The 26031-nt window shown below is 38.7% G+C and overlaps 1 protein-coding gene, 2 non-coding genes and 1 pseudogene across 3 annotated transcripts in view; 2 read left to right on the plus strand and 2 right to left on the minus strand.

The window, feature by feature from the left end:
* The window catches only part of LOC102695046 (zinc finger protein 721-like), a 1154024-nt pseudogene that overhangs the window by 656923 nt on the left and 471070 nt on the right, over positions 1-26031 (minus strand).
* The window catches only part of LOC138242831 (zona pellucida sperm-binding protein 3-like), a 496704-nt gene that overhangs the window by 263711 nt on the left and 206962 nt on the right, over positions 1-26031 (plus strand). The window lies entirely within an intron of this gene.
* trnas-acu (transfer RNA serine (anticodon ACU)) lies at positions 2016-2097 on the minus strand. The gene has a single exon. It is a non-coding gene; the product is annotated as a tRNA-Ser (tRNA).
* On the plus strand, positions 17998-18085 carry trnay-gua (transfer RNA tyrosine (anticodon GUA)). The gene is given in 2 exon segments: positions 17998-18034; positions 18050-18085. It is a non-coding gene; the product is annotated as a tRNA-Tyr (tRNA).

The raw sequence follows: 26031 nt of genomic DNA on the forward strand, positions 1-26031 counted from the left end.
GATGTGTTGTGTAATTTAATATGATTTGACTCCACGCTTGTGTTTCTCCAGAGACAGCAGAAATATTGGGGATTTGCGGCTACAGAAAATAATGTTAACTTTACAGGCAAAAATAAGGTTACGTTAAAGAAACAAAAACTTATTGTCACCCTTTTCAATGTGATTTTTTAAGACATTTGTTCGGAATAGTATATCTTCTCGTGTCTGTGGCTGTTATCCTACAATAACGGTGGTGAAATAGCAGGAATGTGCGGAAAGAATCGGAGATAGAACAGAAGACCAGTCATCCAGTCGATAGTAAGGTTGTGTAGGACCTCACATACTACGATGTCAGTGTTGAGTAGTGTGGTTTAAAAGCTTTTTCACGAACCAGGAAGGAGTAGAATTCTACAGTCTTCTGATCCGTAATCAGACACGTTATCCATTGTACCATTGGCGTTTGTATTGCATTCCCATCCAGCACCACATTGAGTTCAGAGCCGCTACTATTCATGTGTGTTGTACGTGTGTCTAGTTACTACGTCTTTCATTATGTCTGGTTTAAAATAATTTATCTTTAAAACAGACAAAGGGTTTATGAGTCAGCCTGAAATTCACACATGAAGAATAAACAATATCGCGTTTAAAAAGAATACAGAGATGCCGGCGATAGATAACGGAGCGTCTTAAGTGCGCGCTATCACTGAACTAAACTCCCGATCGTTAAGTTTTTCAGCGGCTTTTTAATTGTGTTAGGAAGAGCAAACAGTCCACAGTGTACATTTTAAAGGTCTAAGCAAAACAATCAGACGTGAGGATTATCCAGAACAGGAGCCTTTACTTCTTTGTATACTGAGCTTTCGGGTGAACATCAAAGTGAAAGACAAATTCACAATTTTCACTTTTTGATTAAGGAACAAGCAAACACCATCCTTCGAGCTGTATTCAAACCAGGGACATAAGAAATGCCCACTGTTTTTGTCTACAGTCTTAAGATCTAGCAATTGAGCTATCAAGAGGTCGGAAAGTAAACGCTTTGTCACACATGTAGCCCAATGTAGTGTAGTGTTCCTCTATTTAAATCCCAGTTCGACGTCAAAATACTCACTCCCATAGTCTCGTTCAGAAGAAGAAATGGACCAGGGTTCTTATAAAACGTTTGAAGGGACATCAGTGCAGGCTGAAATTGACCCTTTTTCTATTGGGATCAGGATCATATAAAACCTTTCTTTTGGATTGAGAAGAGGATCATGGAGACACTCAAAACATCCCTGTCTTTGCTTCTTTCAAGGATGAATGGAGTATTGAGCTGCAAGCATCGGTTCAAATCAAAACTCTCTGCTACTGTAGTTGCTTGTTTGAGAGTTTCTTCAAATCTTTCAACTTAACGTTGATATCAAGGGATATTGACAGTAATATCATAGGGACTTTGGTTTTCTTTTGATCGAAAATTGTATTAAAATACAAGCCTCTTTCACAGTTGTATATTACTTTCCCTTGCATCCTCAGATAAAATTTCTAAATACCACAAAGTTACAACATATGGAATAGCATTTATTTTAAAATGTATTTTAAAATTAGCATTTATTTAGAGCTATATTTAGAGCTTAGTAAAGATAGCATTGCTAATATTGATGGAGTAGAAATGTAAGATGAATTGAAAGCTTTTTCTGAACTAAAAAAGTCCTACAACGCCTCCTGTAACAGGTAAGGACTCATAGAAAGACATTGCTATTGCATTGCACATTTAGCAGATACGACCAGTTTCTGCTTCTGGTGAGTGCTTCTTTTCCAAACTGAAATTAACAAGAACATTTTCAAGATGCGCCATGTCCCTAAATCGTTCATCAGGACTACTTTTAATATCAGGTGAAAGCAGTACAAAGCATAAATTTAACCTAAATATTAAGAGACTATATCTGTCAGCTACTGCTGAAAGCCATGTTCAGCCAACGCTAGAAATATTACTGCTCTACTACAGTAGCTAAAGAAAGCAAGTCCGACTTAGAAACGGATCACAAGTCGAAAACATAAACTGACAAGGATGGGATTCGAACCCACGCATGCAAAACACAATGGATTAGTAATCCATCACCTTAACCACTCAGCCACCTCATCATGAGAGCCACCCCCCTTGGGCATGATTTTGCTCGGCGACCAGGCTCAGCGCACATTGACCTCAGATGTCTCAGAGCGGTGTGTCCAAGCGGCTGTATAAGAATAGGTAATAGGTTTATTCCATGCCAAAAAAAGAGAACACAACGTTTCGCCCGTGGAGCCTTCTTCAGGTGTGAGAGAGACAGGGCAGTAGGCAAAGGTAAAGTAGCGAGAGAACAAAGGTTTGAGGGTGGGTACCCACCTGTATAAGAATAGTGTTCTGCCGGTCCTGTGGTAAAGCTAATTAAAACACCTGTTTCATAAAGAGGAAATCCTGGATCCGAATTCCAGCAGTACCTTTTTTTCCTGTCTTGTTATACAGAACATGTCATTTGGGACACTCAAAGAGGTCTTGATTTGGTTTAATGCGTTTATTCATTTCCTTTGCAGAACAACTTTTTTTTTTAAATCATATAGCTTGCGAAAGATGAAATGCGAGCGAATTTTTTTGTTCACCAAAAGTATGTAAATGAAAAAAAAAAGCAAGGTGTAAGCATTTCTGTGGTGCAATCGGTTAGCGTGTTTGGCTATTATCCCCCTGGTGGGTTTTGTGATCCCACCCAGGGACGCACTTCTTCCTATACTAAACATCATCACCGCAAAAATTTAATTGTTCCGCAAAACCTGAACTATTTTGATATTTGCAGTAGTAAACAATTGAGTACCAGAGTCAACATTACCGGGAATTTCCAATAATTTCCGATACTGGCAACTTGCCAGCAGTTAGTATTCATCCATGGAATTATGTTCCAGTGGGTGGCGGGAGAATTCACTTATGCTCCCGTTGCATCTTCAGCTAAAGTAATTTAAAATACAACGCAAAATTGTTTGAGAACTTGACAAGCAAAAACGACAGATCGCCGTAGTTGTATTTTAATATTTTCGTATATTTACTTTAATTTGAATATAAATGTTAACATAAACGCTGTTCAATATAATGTAATTTTGTTGTACTTTTAAAATATTTTAGCTGAGCATGCGAGGGGGCTATTACACCTTGCCAAACATCTAAATAACTGTAAAAGAGGCTGGCATTTTAATAAAACGGGCGATCAGAAGAAAGCTAGAAATAGTATGGTATTATGCTCAATATCCCTCGATATAGAAGGTCAGATGAAGAACTTGAAGAAACTCTCAAAGAATTAACGGCAATAGCAGAGGATGTTGGTTTTGAACCAACTTTTGCACCTCAATTATCCAGCAGTATTTGCTTGACAGACTTCCTCAAGATATTCGGTGTTCTATACAGAAAATCGAAAATTCAAGTGCTAATGTGCCAAGAGGGGTGGTCCGAAGCAAAGACTGCGGTAGACGAAGAATCAGCTCCGCACGATAATGCATGTCTAATACTCGGCCCCTCAAAGGCATCATATTCGTTGAACTGCCTACCAGCTGTGACTCTTGCACGAATTTCGCGGTACGTGTGTACGATCTTATAATTCAGAAATATCAATGATCAGACGTTTATGGTGGGTTTGTGTTTTGTATTATTTAATGAATGGAAAAAAAAAAACATTTTCAAAACTACAGCTGGAATGGAATAATAAAAAAAGTTTATTTGCCTGTTTGTTGTAACAGCTGTGCCAAAAATATTCATCTACATCAGAATAGTACCTGAACGTGACTGGACCTTATTGGATTTTAGGAAATTTATTTTTGCACATCTTTGCCTACGATCAGGAATACCTTCCTGTTTTCAGCGTGTTTATTGTTTCTACCCGTGAGCTCGGAAAGAAAGACCCACTACCTGTGAAATAGGTAAAACCGAAATATTCCGGGAGTTTGCTGTGGTTTGAGAGGAGTGTATGAAGGTATTAAAGGAGAGAAGAGGCGTGCATTCCGCACGGGGAGCGCGGAACCATGAACCGCGCCTGTCTTTTCTTATATAACCGCTGAGCCTGGACACAGCGTCTCCAGCCAGTGAAATACAGGAGAAACCGCAAGGAAAACAATGTTTCTTTTAATAAGTCTTCTTCTGGTTTTATATTTCGGTCTTTCACATTTGAATGCATACTTTGCAGGTAACCTTTTCTCGATTACAGGCAGCCCAAACAGTTCTTAAGGCACAAATCGGAGCCTATTTGACTTTCTGCTAATCACATAAGTGTTCAAGAAGTATTTCCCTGCCCATCATGTGCCCCCAAGCCGGTTTCTCCATTTTCCTCTTCCTGTCGTTGTCAGCGAGCACAGGAAGACAGGAAAAACGCAAGGCAGGGAAAAGACGGTAGCTGTCAGAAGTGGAATTTGAACCCACGCCTCTATTCAGAGACCAAAACAACCAAGCAATGGAAAAACATGAACCCTTAACGTTGGCGCATTAGACCACTCGGCCATCCTGACAAGCTACAAATGTTGGTGTGTTGGAAGCACAAGTAATTCACAAAACTGAGAAATGGTTTGCTGGAGAAGCGCCAAGTTGCCTGTTGTAGCCTAAACGGATCGCGGAAATCAAATATTCGGATAAATTCAGTGTGCTTTACAGCCTTCGTGTAATATTTTGATCTGCTAGGGTGAAGTCGTCTTCACAATCTGGATTATCTCATAAAGAGCGACATCAGTGTAAAACAGCTATCATTTTTAAGAACAGACGTTGTATTGCATATTAATAATTTTCCTGATTACAATACAGTATATTTTCCTGATTGCAATTGTAACACAATGTATTGTGAAGCATAAAAGCCAGCTGCATCAATCTCTATTACGTGTCATTTATGAAGGCTTTTCAAATAGCAGCCAGTGCAGTATTAACGCTTCTGGAGCATGTATTACATAGTAAATAGTCTTATTTAAATCAGTTTAAATTCGCACACTGTTATTTAGACAGCGCCAACCAGTCTGACCTCCTACAACCTGTGCCCGCTGAGAAGTTCTTAAAGCAGCTGCAGCCAGAGTAGCCGTAATGGCAACAGTGTTTGGAGTTCGGTTTATTTCTTCTGCAGAACCACCGGTATCGGAATATACTGTTCCGCAAAAGAAGCGCTTTCGGTTTCTGATCGTTTTTATTGAGCGCTGCTCTAAACTTTACATTTGTTCGTACTAGTTTCCTCCATGAAAAAAATATGTTTCCCTCATTACTTGATTTCAGTTTTTTATTATAAATAAATAAAATATATAATTCAATACAATAACCACAGGCAGGAAGGCTCGCTGTCTAAGGCGTTGCGGTCAGTTAGCAGTTTCTCCTGGAGACGTTTGTTCAAATCCCACTTCTGATGAAAAGCTTTTCTCGTTAGAGTAGAAACGATAGAAGCCTTAAGTGGGAAAAAAATCACAACATCTCGCATTTCACGTGTTGAATGTTAATTGTCTCAATGATTGATAGCTCTTCTCCCTTGCAGGGGGGCGGCAAACTTCTTCAGAGAGGGAGTCTCCCACGTACGGCTTTTCTTCGTCAAGAGCCGAGACAACAGAAACAGCCTTCAAACTGACATGAACTACTTCATGAGCGTTTATGACCGTCTTTAAAAAGCTGAGAGCAGGCGAAAACGTCATTGGAAATGAGGAAATGCCTGCTGACAGTAAACAGAGCTCACGCTCAGCTGCGAATAAGCGCTCCTCGTCAGTACAGTGCTGAGTACCTACGCTTGTTGCGCGGGAGACCGGGGTACTTTTCTGTGACAGGGCGCTGGTTTAATTTTTTAAAAACCTGACTCCACTTAAAAGTGTGTACTGTGTACTAACTTTCGAAGTACTTAGTGCGGTAGAATATGGAGATCATCTCTAGCTCTGAGCTCAACTGCAACAAGAAGTCGTGCTGAACAAAGTCAGAGCCCTGCTGAACGTGTGCTCAGTGTGGTGCTCAGGACACGGGAGCATTGTCGTGGTTCTAATTAGCACGAACTGCAGGGGCTCTGAATCAGAACGTTTCAATTTATCTGTTCAGTAAATTAAAATGCAGAACACGTTAAAATCGGATTATGACTATATAACCGAATGTCCCTCACAGTTTAAAAGATACCAGTAAGGACACACAATTACTGCGAATGTGATACTTATTGGAAATAGTCCCAAAACAAGCACGTATCACAGCTGGTAGACCCCTGTAATAATTTTGCAGTGACAGAACACTTTGAAGATTTGCAATCTATTTAAATATGAATTTTCTAAATTTCAGTTCTCTTTACTCCCTGGCATAACTGAACTCTCACCTTCACATACTAAAGGCATTACATGCATTAGCTGTGATAATGCTTCTAAGAAACACAGAATGACATTTAGTTTTGTTCCTCATTTCCCCCAAGAAAAAAAAAGGAGTCAATTTCCACCTGGAATGATTGATGCCCCATCAAACATGTTTTAATATCCCCGGAAGTTTATACAGTAGAATCCTGGTTTGTGGCTTAAATTCAAGGTAAAAAAGACTAAGGAAAGGAGTTGGAAACAATGTCGATCTGGGATTTTACTCATCCGGAACATTTCACTACATTGGGCAGTATGTGCCAGAGAGCAGCTCCTGATATCCCGTCGATAGCTCAGTTGGTAGAGTGGGGAACTGTAATAAAAACACATAGGAATCCTTTGGTCGCTGGTTTGACTCCGGCTTGAAGGAAATTAACTTTTGTGTATTTTAATCGAAGAGTTAAAATAGTGAATCTGTTTAATTCAGTCGTTGATCAAAAGCTCAATAAACGACGAAGCAGAGGCTCCTGTTCCGAATTCTAAAAAAATATAAAAGGGGAAAATACCCCTGACGGCGTGTAAAGCCCTTGTTGTGGCTGTTGTTTTATTTTTAGATAAAAATGGCTAGTGTGCACGAAATGTTGCAGAAACACAATCTAATATTTTAATAACTGTTATTTTAATAATTATTATATAAGTATGAGGCCCCGGATCCAAATCTTCGGTTCTGATTTTTTTAAACATGATATCTTCCCTTCCTGTCGATGTGAGCAATTGTTTTTTTTTCACGTTGCGATCCAAAGAGCCTCAGACGCACAGTCTAACAGTAACCAAACCAGAATGGATTCTGCTGGAAGCCGGACTGAGCTCATTCTCACTCCCTGTGTTGAAAACAGAATTATCTCTTCCCCGAACATCGTCTACAGATCACTTGTGTGCTTTTAACCTTCTCGCAGCTACAGGTGAGACTGAAGCTGGAGATGTGAAGGCACCCGCTGGTGCATCTTCTCCAAATTTTACTTCTGTTTTTTAAAAAAAGTAGATATAGCCCTGAAAAAAGCATTAGCTTGAAACAAATATTATATTTTTATTGCAATTTACATAATAATAATAATTATTATTATCATCACTTACACTTATATAGCGCTTTTCTGGACACTCCACACAAAGCGCTTTACAGGTAATGGGGAATCCCACTACCGCCACCAATGTGCAGCCCCACCTGGATGATGCAACGGCAGCCATACTGTGCCAAAATGCTCACCACACATCAACAATCAGTGGGGAGGAGAGCAGAGTAATGAAGCCAGTTCATAGATGGGGATTATTAGGAGGCCATGACTGGTAAGGGCCATTGGAAAATTGGGCCAGGATGCTGGGGTTACACCCGTACTCTTTCAAGAGACGACCTGGGATTTTTAAAGGCCAGAGAGAGTCAGGACCTCAGTTTTACTTCTCAGCCGACGGACGGCACCTGTTTACAGTTTAGTGTCCCCGTCATTATACTGGGGCATTATGACCCACATGGACCACAGGGTGAGCGCCCAGCGACAGAAACCAGATGGTACCGTGTGTTGGGCTCGGCTGCAAGCAGGACAATGATGTCACGGGGACAAAGTAGAAAAAATCAAAACGGTTCTGTAAAAGACCTGTGTCAGCTGTCGGTTCGCAGTCTGGACTCTAAATCCATCGACCTGATTTCAAATCTCTCTAACACCTGAGCTGTGGCTTCTTTTGAGTAGTTATTCAGGAGAACATTATGTTAATCGTATAGATGAAACGTTTAATATATTCAGGTGGATAGCTACTTCAGCATGCATATCTGCAAAGAAACAAGTAATATTGTAGGTTTATTCCATGCTGAAAAGAGAAGAGAGAAAACAAACCTGAAGAAGTTTTCATAGCTGAAACGTTGTGTTTTCTCTCTTCTCTTTTCAGCATGGAATAAACCTATTCCTTGTTCCTTTAATATATTGTTCGGTTGAATTCAAAATGCTTTACTACTACAAGAGAGGATTATAGTATGGAGGATGAGACAAATTTATGATTTTTTGGAAGAAAATGGTCTTACTTTGCATTCGAAATGAATCAAAACTTTTGCGTGACACACAAACCCTTTGTCTTTTTTTAAAGATATCATATTTTTAAACAGACAAGTATAGAAAAAGTTTTTTTTACTTAGAAATTTTGGATGGGGGTGATGCATTACTAGTAGTGGCACTGAGGTCACTATGGTGCTGTTGAGCACCATAAGATTAGGGCCAGTGGCGTAATGTATAATGCATCTGACTTTGGATCAGAAGATTGTAGTTTGACTCCTGCCTGGCTCATGTTGCTTTTAAACCAGTCAGGGTCCTCAGTAGTAGATTTTCTTTATGTAAATTAACTGCAGCTGAAAGCTATAGAAAACAGGTTGGGTAAATTGCAATGAACTGTCGAACTGTTTTGCACGAAGCTGCAGACTACTTAACACGGTACTGTCTGAAGATCAGCTCCTGCTCTGAGCTCAATAGCAATGCAAAACTGTGCGTAACAAAGCTGGTGAGCAGCTGAACTTGTGCTCAGTAGTCAGTTCGGTGATGAGGGTTCAGTACTGGCGTTGTTCTAATTAGCACGAACTGCACAGGCTAAATCAGACAATTTCAAATAGTCTGATCAGTGTAGGACAAGTTAATGAAGAATTATTACTTTGTCTGTCTCTTGTTTGTATATAAATGAATGTCTCTGACAACTTAATGTTAGTTTTTAATTTAGTTTTAGTTTTACGATGTAGGTCAGGTGTTGACATATGCACAAACACACGAAATGTCTCACTCCTGATTCAGCTCATGCTTCATACGAGTGAAGCGATTCCTCCTGCTTCTCGTACAACCATATCAGAACAGAAGCCCGTGTCACCCAGCTCTGATTCAAGAGCGACTCACATCTTGACAGGGTGCTTGACATGAAGGGGGGGGGGTACTGTCACGCCCTCCTTCTCTGTCCTGTCCCTAGTTTCCAGCCTGCTGTCCTTCCTGTCCCTCTCTTTCCCTTGTGCTATATATTTCCGGGTCTTGCACTCTGTCATCACTCAGCATTGACGTTCGGATGTCCTGAGACCCGCCTAGCACCAGTTCGCCCCATGTCCGCTCCCTGAGGGCACCCGCCTAGCACCAGGGCGCCCCACGTCCGCTCCCTGAGGGCATAGGTTTCTATATGACATTCCTGAACTTTTTGCACTAATGAGCCCGGGCCTTTTTCCCGTCTCGCCGCTACGCATATGGGTCTTTTTCCGCTCTCCTACTCCCCATGGTTAGTCCTTTTGGACGTCCGTGACAGGTGCCCCTTTGGAATAGTTTTCAGAAAATGTGAGAAAAGGAAAGTTATGTACAGTAAGCTCTCACACACAGCTCTCAAACACAGCATTAGAGATTGGAATCTGATTGTAAAAAAAAAACTGCCCGTCTCCCCGGCATTTAACGGTGCTGTTGTTTTTATTTTACATATTGTTAGCATTTTAATGAATTGTTAAAAGATTTATACACAAATCGCTAAATACGAAACGTAAAAAACCCAACTGTAAGCAATTGACCATTCATATTCCTGAATTTTAAATCCCTGTGTTTATCTGTGTCCAAGTGCCTCGTGCAGCTATTTTGAAACCATACCTCAAGGAGGACTTTACACGCAGTCTGGGGTATTTTCTCCTTTTACATTTTTGCGATTTTATATCGAACCTGGTATACTCCCAAAAGTGCACCGTAGCTTGTACTGTGTGCCCTGTTTGCCTTTGTAAGCATTTGTTTAAAAACTAAGTTCACAATACGATAAAAACAGAGAAAGCACAAACTTAATAATATAACGATTAAAAATCAAAACCAAATCATAAAGAAAAAGAGTCAATTTCCGCCTGCACTGATATCCCTTCAAATGTTTTATAAGAACTCTTGACGTTTTTAGAGTAGAAGCCTGGTCCATTTCTTCTACTAAACGAGACTATGGGAGTGAGTATTTTGATGTCGAACTGGGATTTAAATAAAGAGGAACACTACACTACATTGGGCTACGCGTGTGACAAAACGTTTATTTTAGACCTCTCGATAGCTCAGTTGCTAGCTCTTAAGACTGTAGAAAAAGCAGCGAGTATGTCTTATGTCCCTGGTCTGAATCCAGTTTGAAGGGTGGTGTTTTCTTGTTCCTTAATCAAAAAGTGAAAATTGCGAATTTGTCTTTCACTTTGACGTTCACCCGAAAGCTCAGTATACAAAGAAGTAGAGGCTCCTGAATAATCCTCACGTCTGATTGTTTTGCTTAGACCTTTAAAATGTACACTGTGGCCTATTTACTCTTCCTAACACAATTAAAAAGCCGCCGGCAAACTTATCGATCGGGAGTTTAGTTCAGTGATAGCGCGCACTTAAGACGCTCCGTTTTCTATCGCCGGCATCTCTGTATTCTTTTTAAACGCGATATTTTTTATTCTTCGTGTGTGAATTTCAGGGAGACTCATAAACCCTTCGTCTGTTTTTAAGATACATTATTTTAAACCAGACATAATGAAAGACGTAGTAGTTAGACACATGTACAAAACACATGAATCTAATTGAGAAACTTTTGACCGGGGCGATGTATTACTAGTAGTGGCTCTGAACTCAATGTGGTGCTGTATAGGAATGCAACACAAACGCCAATGGCACAATGGATAACGTGTCTGATTATGGATCAGAAGACTTTAGATTTCTACTCCTTCCTGGTTCGTGAAGAAGCTTTTAAACCACACTACTCAACACTGACATCGAAGTGTGTGCGGTCCTACACAACCTTACTATCGACTAGATGAGTCTTCTGTTCTATCTCCGATTCTTTCCGCACATGCCTGCTATTTCACCACCGTTATTGTAGGATAACAGCCACAGACACGAGAAGATATACTATTCCGAACAAATGTCTTAAAAAATCAAGTTGAAAAGGGTGACAATAAGTTTTTGTTTCTTTAACGTAACCTAACTTTTGCCTGTAAAGTTCACATTATTTTCTGTAGCCGCAAATCCCCAATATTTATGCTGTCTCTGGAGAAATACAAGCGTGGAGTCAAATCATATTAAATAACACAACACATCTATTAATTTAACACCCAGATGTGACAGAACACATGTAAGACTTACACACAGCTTTTAATATGCTATAGTGAATTTACAGGTATCCTGGGGAGGGAAGAGAACTGATATTAAGGAAATACATATTTAAAGGGGATGTGTTTTGTCACATCTGGGTGTTAACTGAATAATTGTCTAGCATTATTTATTGTGTTTTGACTCTATACTTGTGTTTCTCAGGAGACAGCAGAAATCTTGATGTTTACAGTTATATTCACATTCCCGGTGATATTGACATAGGTACTCAACTATTTACTTGTAGTTTGACTCGTGTCAAAAGTTGAAAATCTCTGCAAACATCAAGATGGCAAAGGACGTGCAAAGAAACTCAATCACATTTAGAGAAGGTAATGTTTAGATCTGATTAATTCGAAGTGTGTCTCTGGGTGCGTTTGATCTACGAACGTTGTGTTTAACTGAAGCACACCCTGACTGAGTGTGCCATAGAAACTGACACATGTCGTATTTTTCTACATTCACAGATTTTTGGCTAAAGTAAAAAAAGAATCATTGTCACTTTCTTGCCAGCTGGCAGTAATTCTTTTGCACTGATAACAAAGATAAGCATTTTAGCTTTCGCAATGTGTGGAGTTCTTGAAAAACAAGTTGTGCCAAAAACGAAATAAACACCTCCATTAAACTTGATGCAGAAGCATGTTGTCTATAACAATAAACGGTGCAAGAAGACAAGCACCGCTGGGATTTAAACCCAGGATCTCCTGTTTACTAAAGAGGCGCTTTAACCAACTAAGTCACGACACCGGCAGAACTCTCTTCTTTTACTGCCGCTTGGACACACCACTCTGAGACTCCTGCATTCAGTAAGTCTGCTGGCTGAGCAAGCTGCCTCCTTTACATGGAACAGGAGCCCTGACTGTAAGAGAAATGAAGAGAAATGGCTTTTATTGGGCACTTTTCATGTCCAATGCTCTTGACTTCTCCCAAGGACGACAGAGTCCATTTACTACACTTTTCCTTTCTTTCTTCTTTCTGTACTCTTTGATGAAACATAAACGAGAAATCATGCGAGGGAAAATGTCTTTTTTTTCATGGAGAAAACATGCACCAGGAAATGTTGTGTTTAGAAGTGAGTTAACATGAAAAGTGACCTAATTTACCGGAGCAAATGCTCACCAAGCAAGATCTGCTTTACTACTAGAGAGAAGTAGAGTGAAAGACGTGATCATTTCACGCCGCTGTGGAACGAAACGCTTTTGTCTTGGAATTCTAAATCAATTAGAAATTCAGAGCGACACATAAAGGCTTTGTCTGCTTAAAAGTGATGATTTTTTAAAACTAAAAAAAAATGTAGAAAACACTTTTCTCACTTAGAAATTTAAGATGGGAGTGGGGTATTACTAGTAGCGGCACTGAACTCACCATGGTGCAATTAATTTACGTGACGGGCTAGTGGTTTAATGGATAACGCGTCTGATTTTGGTTTATAAGATTGTCGATTCGACTTCTACCGGGGTTGTGTGATTTAAATCAGGCTCCTCAGAAATAGATGTCTGTTATGTAAATGACCCCACCTGAAAGCAAACGTTGGGTCTGGGTTCCTTTCTTTCCTGCATGAAATAGCAAATCGTTACAAAAAAAAAACACCAACTAATGTCCAATAGTCCAATAGTTAGTCATTTAAGTAAACATGAATATACTGTAAGGTCTTGGTACATGGGAGTGGATTTCAACCACAATTAAAAGAAGGGCAAATTATAATTGCAGGCTTCAGACACTTTTTTATACAAAAGTGACCAAACACTCCCTAACTTTCAGGTTTGCTTGAACCCGTAAGAAACACAAGGTCTGAAACTTCCATTCTCTGATGTTACTGTCTCTAAAGTCGGACGTGATGTTTCGCTGATGTGCAGTGTCTCTTTTCTCTTGCCGTGTTCAGGATGATTCGCTGCATAAGCTCCTGACTGGTAGTTCTTTACTGCATTGTTATTTCGTTCAGATTACTTATGTAGTGTACAGCTAAAACCCGACTGCGTGGTAGAATTTCCAGGTTCAGCACCAGCAAACTCATCAGCTGACCGCGATGTGATTTGAACACACAACCTTCTGATTGGGAGTCAGAGGCGCTACCGTTGCGCCTCGAGGTCACTCGCCACTTGTGCTTTTAATTCCCCCAGAGAGAATAACAGTAATGCTAGAATAACAGTAGTATTAAAACTACTACTACTACTACTGTTAATTCTCTAACAGTAACACTATAATTATAATTAATATTAACATTAATATGAACATTAAAACTAAAACTATCAGTAGCGCTATCATCATTAATACTCACATGAACACTTGCATTAAAACAATCAGTTGTACTCTCATTAATATTCATATGAATACAGTAGTATTAGTATTTGTTGCTACCCATGACGTCACATCGCTCTTTGTGATGAACGCGATACACCTAGACGCCTGTCCCCGTGGTTACCATACTTATGATTTATAAACACGGGAAAAAATACATGTAAACTGTTACTTACATACATTTATCAACTTGGAATATATTTTTTTAGCTCTAGGATACAGTTACCTAAATAATAATAAGAATAATCATTGTTTAATTTCGGTTTGAACATTTTTTACACTAAACGCACTACGGTAATTGATCGATACAGTCTTTATTGACTGTTTTCTAAATATTTAAAACAGGATCAAAAACAGAAAAAGAATCAGTACTCACCAATCGGTGAAGTTAATCGTTTATTCTACGGTTTTTCAACTGAATTAACTGGTTTTCGATAGATAAGTGATCAATAACTCTCCTCCGTGCGCGCTCTGCGCCTCCCGCGGTCTTGCTCTCTGATCCAGGTGCTCAGGCTGGTGTCTGTGACATCACAGCGCTCTTTCTAACAGAGCAGAGCGCGTCTCCGCTGGAAGAGACTCCTGTCCGGAGCCTGGGGGGCTTTTCTTAACATCCCCCCAAAAAAGAACACACCGGGCTGTGAAGAGAAGCAAATCATAACGGTTGTAAAAGGAGAGTGACAAACCAAGGAATGAAATTCATTAAACAGGAAAAAAAATAGTTTACTTCACAGATTAATGTGTTACAAGGCGTACCCATGTGGAGCAGTAGAGAACGAGCACAAGTCCCTGTAATAAGTGCTTTTAAATGTTTTAAACGAATCATCAAAGTATAGAAGCCAGGAGGATCAGGAACCTGATCCTGGAGCTTAAATTGTGTATCCTGGTTTTATTTCCAGCCTGCTCTCAGTTCCATAGGTAGTCTGATTATTAATTAATAATTAACTGTATAACTGTTACAATAATTCATCTAATTGTAAATTTATAAGACTGTGAGACACCTGTGAGTGACATATGAGAGCTGGTGATTCCCTGGGCTGGTGTGGAATCACACACAGACAGGTCTTCTTCTGTGTGATCTGAGTCCCACTGCTGAGAGCTACAGACTAGTCAACTGGTCACTACTGTAGACACGGCCATCGGCCCATCGGCTACTAGTAATCAATATACAGTGTACTGACCAGAGTGTCACTACTTGTGTTTATTACATAAAAAGATAATTCCACACTCACGTGTGTTATAAAACATTTATAAAACATGTTTGGAGACTGACATACAGTAAAGAAAGTAATACTGAAGGGCTGGAGGTCCTGGAAAGGGTTAATAGAAGCTTCTTGCTTCTGACCTGGAACAGAGTCCACAGCTGACAGATCAGTGAGTCTTGAGCCCAGTTCACAGAGAGGAGAACCAGGAGCTCTTCTCTGTCTCTAAGTGGCTGTGAGAACGGAGAAAATGGGGAGATGTGACCTGAGTCCAGGCTGTTCTGTCTGATATTATTCATGTTACAGTACTGATTGTCTGAATGTCCTCTGGTTCCGGATTGACGGATAAAAAGAAGTATGGAGCTTCTGTCCGATTGTCTCTGAGCTGTGAATCTGACTGAGAAGAGAATAATGATTTTTTATTCTGCCTCTGATAATTTTTCTCCTTGCCAAGTGGTGTCACATCCCCTTCAGAAACTCTGCACAGACTGTCAGAGTGAGAGAAAAAGTAGAGAGATGGACAGATAAGAGCACACGCGGCGATAGATACATACGTCTTGATTTACTTTGAACCAAGTGTTCATTTCCTTTGTGGAACAAGTTGTTTCTGAACTTCAAGAAATTCATACAACTTCTGAAAGATAAAATATAAGTCTTGCAAATCAGGACAGAAGAAATACCGCATATATATGTCAGTGATTTTTCTCCTTTTAACGAAAAGTGGAGAAAAACAACGGCAGTGCATCTCCGTCAGCTTGATTTAGCTTAATACAAGTATTCACTTCCTTTTCTGTGGATTACAGACTGCTAAAGATGAAATAAAGTTATTGGTTATTCATGGTCAGTGCAGAAGAAATACTGCCGGCTGGCAGGAAAATGTCAGTATTTTATAGTTCTTTAGCTACAAACCTGTGAATGGCAAAAAGCATTGGGAGTGTGTCTCTGTACAGCTGTTAAATGAAGGGCTGGTGGTTCAAACCCACTCAGGGATGCGCTTCAGACTGTTTCGCTGTAACCATAATCTCTGCTAAAGCTTGATGGGATTTTTTCACAAGCCCTCTTGAAATTTGCAAGAAATATCTATTTTACTCGTGTGGAACTACAAGTAAACAATTAAGTACCTGTCGATGTCCAAGAAAACCATTTTCACATGTGGAATTTTATCTTCAACTGGCTGTCAGGAGAATTCATTTATACACCTGTTGTATCCTTTGCAAAAATATTTTAAAATTAGAACACAGATTTGTTGGAGAATTTGACAATCCTTGACAATCATTATTAAATGAGCATTATACAAATGTGCGTTGATATTTTGTATATGTACCTCAATTGTAATAAAATTAAACATAATTTCTTTGATATGGATGTTCATTTGAAGGATTTGAGGAAACTATCAAGGATCTCAGAACAACCAAAGATACATTTGGACATCTGCTATTGGTAAAGATTAAAGAGTACCGTAAGTGTGAAGCTTGCACACACACGAGAGAAAAATCAGTTTTAATGTACTTCATTAAACTGATGGTGTGCTTATCAATCGTGCATAAAATGTCCATAGCAGGGGATGGTTTTGATCAGTTGATCTCTGAGTTACAGGCCCAGCACACTCCCGCTGCGCCACTCTACTAACAAATGTCTTGGGGTGATTCAACACAACTACTCTATCTTTGCTTTTTAAAAGTGCGCCCGAGATGGAACAGTCTAAACGGTAAACGCAGACGTCACTTTGAGCACTTGGTCTTTTATAGTACAAATCATCACACGCTGCTCTACATGGGCGTGTCTTCAAGATCGTTGTTAACCAAACCTTCTGCCAAACTGAATCTTTTGTCGTTAATTCCCAAATCTTCAATGAGAATCAGTGAAACGAAAACCAAGCCCATGTACACACTCGCGTCCTAGTGTGAAAGAAAAATTATGTAAGCATTTGAGAAATAACGAGAGTAGTCTGAACATCTCCAGCCTGTCAACTGCTCTACAAAGAGGTCGCTCCCTCTACACCCACTTTATAACGTTGAAAATGATTCAGGAAGCACAGCAAAGTTCTAAAACCAGCGAATGCATCTACATACATAAAATGTCAATTTTTCAAAAGTAAAATCTTCAGCTTTGAAAGATTGTCATCTATATATTTTCGTTTTTCTCTTTTTTACATAACACGCTTTCGAGAAACAAACTGTCTTGTAATGAAGGCTGCATTAGAAAATGTGTATCTAGCTTTGTTAAATTAAAATCGGCACATCCCAGTGGACAAAAGATGTAGAATATACGGCTATTAAACGCATACTTTAGACGTATAAATGTGCTCCGTAACTGGTCTAGAATGAAATTCTAATATACGTATATCGTTATACGTCAATTAGACATCTATGATTATATGTTTATTATACATAAATGGTTGGAGTTCTATTATACGGATACATTTAGAGGACTAATATACATATATAGTTAAAGGTCTATTATACATCAAATACATATTTTATAGGTGTATAAACTAGTAAATAAAGCCAATGATTTGTTTTAGAAAAATATGTAGTTCAAATTATACATTATATACAATATTGTAATCAACAAATGGCTAATCATCATAAAAACACAACTAGTAAACTTCAGTTACAAATTCTAGTAACATGGCAATATATATAGTAATGACAAACAAACTAATTACATGATCCCGCTAATATTTAACTCAAAACCACATTTCGATTCAAATATAAATTTTAACATTTACAACTTCTATATTTCCACCAAAATATAATTAATGTAGCACAAACGCTACTTTCTAAAAAAGACAGAAAGAAACTGTTTGTTTTGTGTTTCATGGTGATCCTCCTCTCGATACTAATGAAATGTTTAATATGATCCCTCGAGAAACAAAAAGGAGTCAATTTCCGCCTGGAATGATTGATGCCCCATCAAACCCCATTTGTAATATCCCCGGAAGTTTATACAGTAGAATCCTGGTTCGTGGCTTAAATTCAAGGTAAACAAGACTAAGGAAACGAGTTGGAAACTTGATGTCGAACTGGGATTTAAATCACCCGGAACATTTCACTACATTGGGCAGTATGTGCCAGGAAGCCTTGATTGCCATCCCTTCGATAGCTCAGTTGGTAGAGCGGAGGACTGTAGTGGAGTCAGTAGGGAATCCTTAGGTCGCAGGTTCGATTCCGGCTCGGAGGAAGGTGCTTTTTGTGTACTTTAATCAAAGAGTTAAAATAGCGAATCTTTTTCACTCAGACATTGATCAAAAGCTCAATAAACAACGAAGCAGTTCCAAAGTCTGCCCACGTCTGATTGTCTTGTTTTTGGCCAATATCTGATCTTTGAATTAAGGGAATACTCTGTTTGCTTTGTAATTAAAAAAAAAACATACATTACAAATGTCAATTTCATTTTGGTTTCAAGATCGCAATTTAGTGTGAAACATAAAAGCCAGCTGGATAAGCTTTATTAATTTCCCTCACGGGATCAATAAAGTATCTATAAATCTCTTATACGTTATTTACAGTGGCCTTTCAACTAATAGCACGTGCAGGGATCAAACCCTAGCTGTTGGTGCACTACGAGTTGCGTAAGGCTCTGTAACGCGCAGATGAGAAACTAACCTCTGCTTCTTCATTATATAAACAGTGAGCTATATATGCGAGCTTACTGCCTCCTACGGGCTCTGTATTTGTTAGCGATACAAGACCGGCTGTGGAGAAATGAAGTGAGGAGGGTGTGAACATTAAAAGGCTCATAGCTTCCCTGGAAGGGCTCAAACCACCACCCTTTTGGTTAACAACCGAACCACAAAGACGCATGTACAGCTTAACACTTCTCGGTCTCAGTGAAAGTGATACACTCCGTAAAATTTCCAGAGATTAATTTATTTTAAAAGGAAAATCTCCAACAGCGGCCGAGATCTACTGGAGTTTTTTCATTCTATACTGCGATTTCTGAAGGGTACCCTGTGAAAATACAAGTTTTGACGAGACGGGATGGACATATAAGGTCAAAAGGCTTGGGGAATTGAACTTTAAGGTGAAGACTGCGGGTTCAGTAGCAGCAGAACCTGATCAGTATCAGTTGACTCCGATATACTTCGAAAATGAACTTCGGGATTTAGAGTCAGACGTGCTACCGTTGCACCATGGGGTACTTAAATACAAAAAATAGAAAAAAACAATCAGTGTTCCTGGATCTGTAATTGAGAACAACACCTGCACAAGAGCTGCGCAGGAAGAATAAAATGTGGTCTGGGAAGAAAAGACTCTCTTCGGAAGAGCTGCGCTCTTCACATGAGATTTTTTTTTTGTGAAGCTGATTTGTCTCCTTTGGGGAATTCAAAGGCACGGACAGCTGCGACTTCGTGGCGCAACGGTACACCCCATGGATAATCTAAACAAAATAGAGCAGTACAGGACACGCAGTGAGGAGCTCACACAGGCTTACAGTCTCCAGTATTGGAGTGAAGAGGAAAAAAATAACTTAGTTTTTTTTAAGAGAAAAGGCACAGTTCACATCTGCTTAACATCACGTGCAACTTTAGAGACAGCTACATCAGATAATGGAATCACGGAAGTTTCAGATAACTTTTTTTTTAATACAGGTTCAAGCAAACCTGAAAGTTAATGAGTTTCCGGACACTTTTGTTTTATTAAAAAGTGTCTGAAGCCTGAAAATGTAATTTGAAAAAAAAAACCGCTATTGGACATTAGCAGGTGCTTTTTGTAACGATTTGCTATTTAATGCTGGAAAACAAAGGAAACAGACCCAACGTTTGCTTTCAGGTGCAGTTCATTACATAATATACATCTATTACTGAGGAGCTTGAATAAAATTTACACGAGCCAGGTAGAAGTCGAAGCTACAATCTTATGATCCGAAATCAGACGCGTTGTTTATTAAACCGCTGGCATTTCACATAACCTGAATTCCCCCATAGTGTGCTCAGCGCCGTTACTAGTAATGCACAGCTCCGTCTAAAATTTCAAAGTGAGAAACATGTGTTTTCTGATTTTTTATGAGTTTTAAAATATAATCTCTTTAAATCAGACAAGGGGTGTTTCGCACTGAAATTCCGATTGACTGAGAATTCAAAGAAAGACTGTTTTCTTCCACAACACCGTATAATTATCACATCCACCAGACTCTCCAGACCTTGCTGGTTGAGCAATTGCTTCGATAAATTAGGTCACGTATCATGTTAAATCATTTCTTCTCAACACATTTCCTGGTGCACGTTTTCTCTATGAAAAAAAAGAATTTTTTCCCTTGCACGATTTCTCGTTTTTTTATCAAAGCGTACAGAAATAAAAAAGAAGAAATAGTGTCGCAAAATAACTCTGTCGCCCTTGGGAGATGTCATACGCATTGGACATGAAAATGCCAGATAAAAGCCAGTTCTCTTCGTTTCTCAGTGTCGGGGCTGCTATGTAAAAGAGGCAATTTGCTCCGAGCGCAGGTTCAGCGCTTACTGAACGCAGATGTCTCAGAGTGGTGTGTCCAAGTGGCTGTAAACGGTGATGGCTGTCCTGTCACCGTAGCCTAGTTGGTTAAAGCGCTTTTTCTATCAAACAAAAGAACCGAGATTCAAATCCCTGCCGTGTCTTTCTTCCTATCTTGTAGTACAGAACGTATCATTTCGGGCAATCACAAAGGGCTTGATTTCGTTAAATGCATGTGTTCATTTCCTTTCTGGAAAACTTGTTTTTGATTAAATTCACACAGCTTGCGAAAAATGAAATTCAATTCTTGGTTTTCAGTGCAGAAGAAATATTACCGTCTGGCAAAATAAACGGTAAGAGATTTTTTTGAAACCTAAAACTTGTGATTCGAGAGAAGACCCAACTAGTCAGTCTCTCTGGCGCAATCGGTTAGCGCGTTCGGCTGTTAACCGAAAGGTTGGTGGTTCGAGTCCACCCAGGGGTTCTTTTGCGATGTAAACGTTGTCGTCAGTCGATTAGATTTCTCAGCGAAACCGTAACCATTTTAATATTTGCAGGAAATGCGAGTGTTTAACACGTGTCAGGGTCACCGGGAAATGTCCAATAATGCCCAACATTGCAATTCCCCAGAAAACCATATTCACCCCAAAAATATTATCGTTGAATCTTCATTTATACTCCAGTTGAATCCTCTGCTGAAATATTTTAAAATACAATGCAGGTTTGTTTGAGAACTTGACAAGCATTGTTAAGATGGCACTGTGCAGTTGGATTTTGATATTTTGACATATTTACCTTAATTTTAAACATAAATACTATACAGTCTATTGTAATTTTAAAATATGTTAGCTGAGGATGCAAAGGGGTGAAAGGGAAAGGTCAGAGGGTATAGTAAAAACGAGGTTAGGATTAGTGGAGGTGGTAGGGGTGTTGATGGTTTTTCTCTGTAGAGGATGATTGAGGTTTTTATCCTTCTCTGAAGTAAGAAATTGGAAGAGTTGGGAGTTGAGGAATCTGATGAGGTTAGTTATAAAAGGAAGTTGATGTGGAGCTGTTAGCCGTAAAACGTCCTAACGTCTTTGATGTTGTCATCAAAGATAAACTGCAGTAAGCAAAGATAAAGAAAATTATCTTTGCTTACTGCCCTGTCTTTCTCACACCTGAAGAAGGCTCTACGGCCAACACGTTATGTTTCCTTTCTTCTCTTTTCAGCATGGAATAATCATTTACTTGTTCCTTTGCAGCCTAGGCATGCTGACACAGCTACTCACCTGATATATAACATTCCTATAATCGCAACTATGAATGTCCACTGTGGGTATTTTTTCCATTATTATTTATTTTGGCATTGAAGCATATTTTATGTAATACCGAAGTGTCATAATCACTGAAAAACATATTTTTTCATTTAAAAGAATTAAAAAAATATAAATCACTATGAATTACATTTAACCTGTTCTGATCTAGGTTTTCTATATACTTTAACATGCCATGTTCAGAATGTCACAACGCAGAAATGCAACAGAGAAGTTTTGTAATTACAAATGTTCGTGATGAGTGATTTTGTCTCTCTTACCTTAGTGTCGGAATACTAAGATGTTCTGGTAACGAGGAAGGAGGGAATAAGTAATTCAGCAGAAGGGGTGCTATTTTGTTGACTATAAATCCTCACATGCCATGTTCAGAGGGTCATATTAAAAAAATGGCCTTATACTTCATGATTTTCATAATTTGTTACATTGTGTCTCACACCTTTGTGTCAGAATTCTGAGATGTTTTTTTCTAAACGGGCCATCACAGTACAACAGAAAGAGCAATTAGCTTTTCCCTATGAATTCTCTCATACCATATTCAGAGGGTCATATTTTAAAAATAGTACGGCAACATTTCCTGAAGTTCAGGATTTTGAGAGTCTGTTACACTGTGTCTCACACCTCAGTGGCAGAATTGTGAGACGATTTTATAATCAGGAGGGAGGGTCATAGCAATAAGCAGAAAGTGTCATCACCCTTTGCTCATCCTCCGTTAACCATATATTCTCATATGTCATGTTCTAAATGTCCGATTGTAAACTGCTATAATAACATTTCTTGCAAAATGCAAGATTTTGAGACTTTGAGAATTGACGTTTTGCCTTTGTCTTATTTACTTGTTGTCTAACATGCCAGTTTGTGTTATTGTGAGTTTTGAAAATTGGTTTTCGATTTTCTGAAATATGTTTCATACAAAAATGCAATTTGGATAATCATTACTTACATATTCCCCTTTACTGAGGATATGTGCAGTAATCCACTCGGATTAGTATTTTTAAAAATGACTAAAGAGAGGCATCTACAGGCGAAAGGCAGCATAACATCACAGCAGCAGCACTTAAGGTGGAACAAAAAACGCGAAGAAGAAGCTGGCGAATAAACAGCCAACTTCAGCCTCGTTAATGCAATAGGATTAGGTGAGGTAGAAAAATATTTCTTCCTCTGAATCCTAACATTTTTGTAGGTGTTCTAGGACTTCTCGCTTCAGATAAAGCTGCCAATACATCACTTATTTCTACTCCATCAATATCAGCAGTGTTATCGGTACTGAGCCCTAAGTGTAGGTCCTGTCATAATATAAAAACTTGTATGTATCGACTGCATTCACCTGAAAAAATCTGATAAAATTGAAAAATACATCGGAAACAAATTTGCGTGTTTTTTTCAGATCCAGAAGAGCATCATCATGAGACTCAAAACAGACCTGTTTTTAATTCTTTCCAGGAGAAAAGATTATTCAGATGCAAACATGGGTCCAAAATCAATGTACTCACCTATCGGTGTTGCTTCTTCAAATCCTTCAACTGAACGTCAATATTGAGGGATGATATCATACAAATTTTGGTTTTCTTTTAAAGCAAATTTTATTAAAATATGAGCCTCTATTATAGTTGTCTTGGATGTTTCGCAAGGTATAATAGACCCCCTTGTGCCCTCCGCTAAAATATTATAAAATACAACAATCTTTATATATATATAGAACAGCATTTATGGTTACATGTATATTAAAATTAAGATAAATATACAAAAGTATTAAAATACAAATGTACAGTCCTAACATAATCATGCTGTCCAACTGTCTTTTTTGCTTTTCAAGTTCTCGAACAAATCTGTGTTGTAATTTTAAATATTTTAACTAAGGGTGCAACGAGATTATAAATGAATTCTACCGCCAGCCATTTGAAGGACAAAATCCATGGCTGAACACGATTCCCCTGAATGTTGGCCATGACTGGTCATTCCCAGTGATAATGACTAATGTACTCAATTGTTTACTTGTTGTAGTTCGACACACAAAACAACTGCATTTCCTGCAAATATCAAGTGGGTTAAGGTTTTACTAAGAAATCCAATTAAGTAGAATTAAGTAGAATAAGTAGAATAGAGTAGAATAATGAGAAATAATGAGAAATGGCTCGAACCACTAACCTTTCAATTAACAGCTCCCAGAGACTCACGTGCATCCCTTTTCTCCATTTGCAAGCTTTTGGCAAAAAAAAAGACTTTATTCTTGCCAGCCTGTGATATTTGTTTTGCACTGATAAGCAAGATCTGTGTTTCATCTTTCGTAAGCTGTATGAATTTCATGAAAAGCAAGTTGTTCTACAAAGAAAATGAAAACTTGCATTTAATAAAATCAAGCCACACGTGATCATCCATAGTGATACATTCTTTAAGACAAGACAGGAAGAAAGGCACGACTGGGATTTGAACTCAAGATCTCCTGTTTCATAGGAAAACACATTAACCAAATCAGCCAAAGTGCTGTCAGATTATTAACATCATGTCTGATGTCAGTTTTTGCAGCTGACTATCGCTGGAGGGCAATTCACTGTGAACAAGTCAGCCTGCATAATGAGGGGAAGAGACCGGCCTCTGTGATGCACTATAGTTACACTAACCTTCTGCCCTACTGTTCTCTGCTGCATTCTACCCTGGCAGATAAATATTGGTTTCCATGCGTGTAAGGTTTCTTTTTTTTGTCAAATATTTTCAAGCATATTTTTGCTGTTGAAAATAAGTGGTTTGTGGTTGTGTTGTGTTGAGTGTTGTGTTCCTCTTCCCTTGGTGTCACCCAAAGTGATACATTGTGCTTTGGCAATTCTTCAGGCCATAGTGTTTAGAAAAGCTCAGTTGAATTAGTTTACGTAGATAAAGTATTTATTTTCCTTTTAATCCTTTAAAGCATATTACATTGTCAATACATTGTATTTTTCTTCCTACTAATTGTCATCATTTTTCTTCTCTTGATCTCATAATCAGATATTTCAGAATCTTCCTTAAAAACTAGTAAAAGAGGTGGGACAGATTCATGCACACTAAAAAATATGAAAGGGTAGCAGGACACAGTAACCACCAAACATCTCGTAGATTATGAATGTGCCTAAAATATTTCAGCACTTTAGAGGGTTCTGCCATTTTAGATGTTGTACTGTGCCTGTCTGATTTATCAAATGTGTCATTTAAATCTCCCATCATTTCTATATCAGTCTTGCAGTAAAGATTGCAATTCATCCCAAAATGCCAAGTTTCCCACTGATGATACGTACAAAGAAATTAATGTACATTTCCCCCTAAAATCAACCAATTTAAAATCAAATGCATCCCTCCTCATCTGCAGTTGGAGAGAAAAATGTCAGAATAAATACAGGTTTTAGAAGTCAGGAGCATTGATAGTCCTATTTTAAAATTATGCTAAAATGCTCAATATATTAAAAATAATTAAAACATATTAAAACAAGGTAAAAAGAAATGATACACAGTTATAAAGATCAGGAATTATCAATTTGAAGTTACAATCCACTTACAATATGCCAAAAATGGCAAGAATATGTAAAACAGGTGTATACAATTTTTTAAAAATAAAACTAAAAAAATAAAAATAAATACTAAATACTTTTAAAATTCAGGAATGTGATTGGTCAGATGCTCACGATGAGTGTTGTTGGTGTTTCTTGTGACTTAGCGAATTGAAAAAATATTCAATTTAAAAACGGCGAGAGCTCGTATGAAAAACAAAATAGTTCGTAAGTACCTTTGTTTTAACAGCTGCGCCAGAACAAGTGTATTCATATACATCAGAAAAGTACCTGAACTTGACTGGTTTATATTCAGTAATGTGCATTGGGAACGAAAGGGAGACTTACATGGATTTTATTAGGTTTTAGGAATCAGAAAATGTATTTTTATACGTTATTGCCTACGAGCAGAAATAACTTCCTGCTTTCAACGCTTTTATTGTTTCTGCTTGTAACCTCGAACAGAAAAACCCGGTACTGACTCACAGAAACGCCTCGGAGTTTCAGTGTTTCTGTGATTTAAGAGGGATGTATGAAGACAGTAGAGGGGAGTTTTTTTCCCCGCTATAGAGTATGAAGGCGGTGTGACGAGTCAGGAGGGAGGAGACGCGCATTCCGCACGGGGAGCGCAGAGCAATGAGTTTCACCTCCAGCTCGCCGAGTCCTGTCCTATATAACCGCTGAGCCCGGATACACAGAGTCTCCAGCCAGTGTTGGAGAATTATAGGGTTAAAGCCCAGAAGTTGAGAGTAGAGTTTGTGTACGAGTATAAGATTAAGGGAATAGGGTTTGGTGCACAGAGGAGGTTTAGGTTTGGTTTTTGTTTGCTTTTGACATATTTGTAACGGCCATGGCGGCCTGTAGGG

Source organism: Lepisosteus oculatus, chromosome 14 (genome assembly GCF_040954835.1).
Source record: "Lepisosteus oculatus isolate fLepOcu1 chromosome 14, fLepOcu1.hap2, whole genome shotgun sequence".
Classification (NCBI taxonomy): Eukaryota; Metazoa; Chordata; class Actinopteri; order Semionotiformes; family Lepisosteidae; genus Lepisosteus; species Lepisosteus oculatus.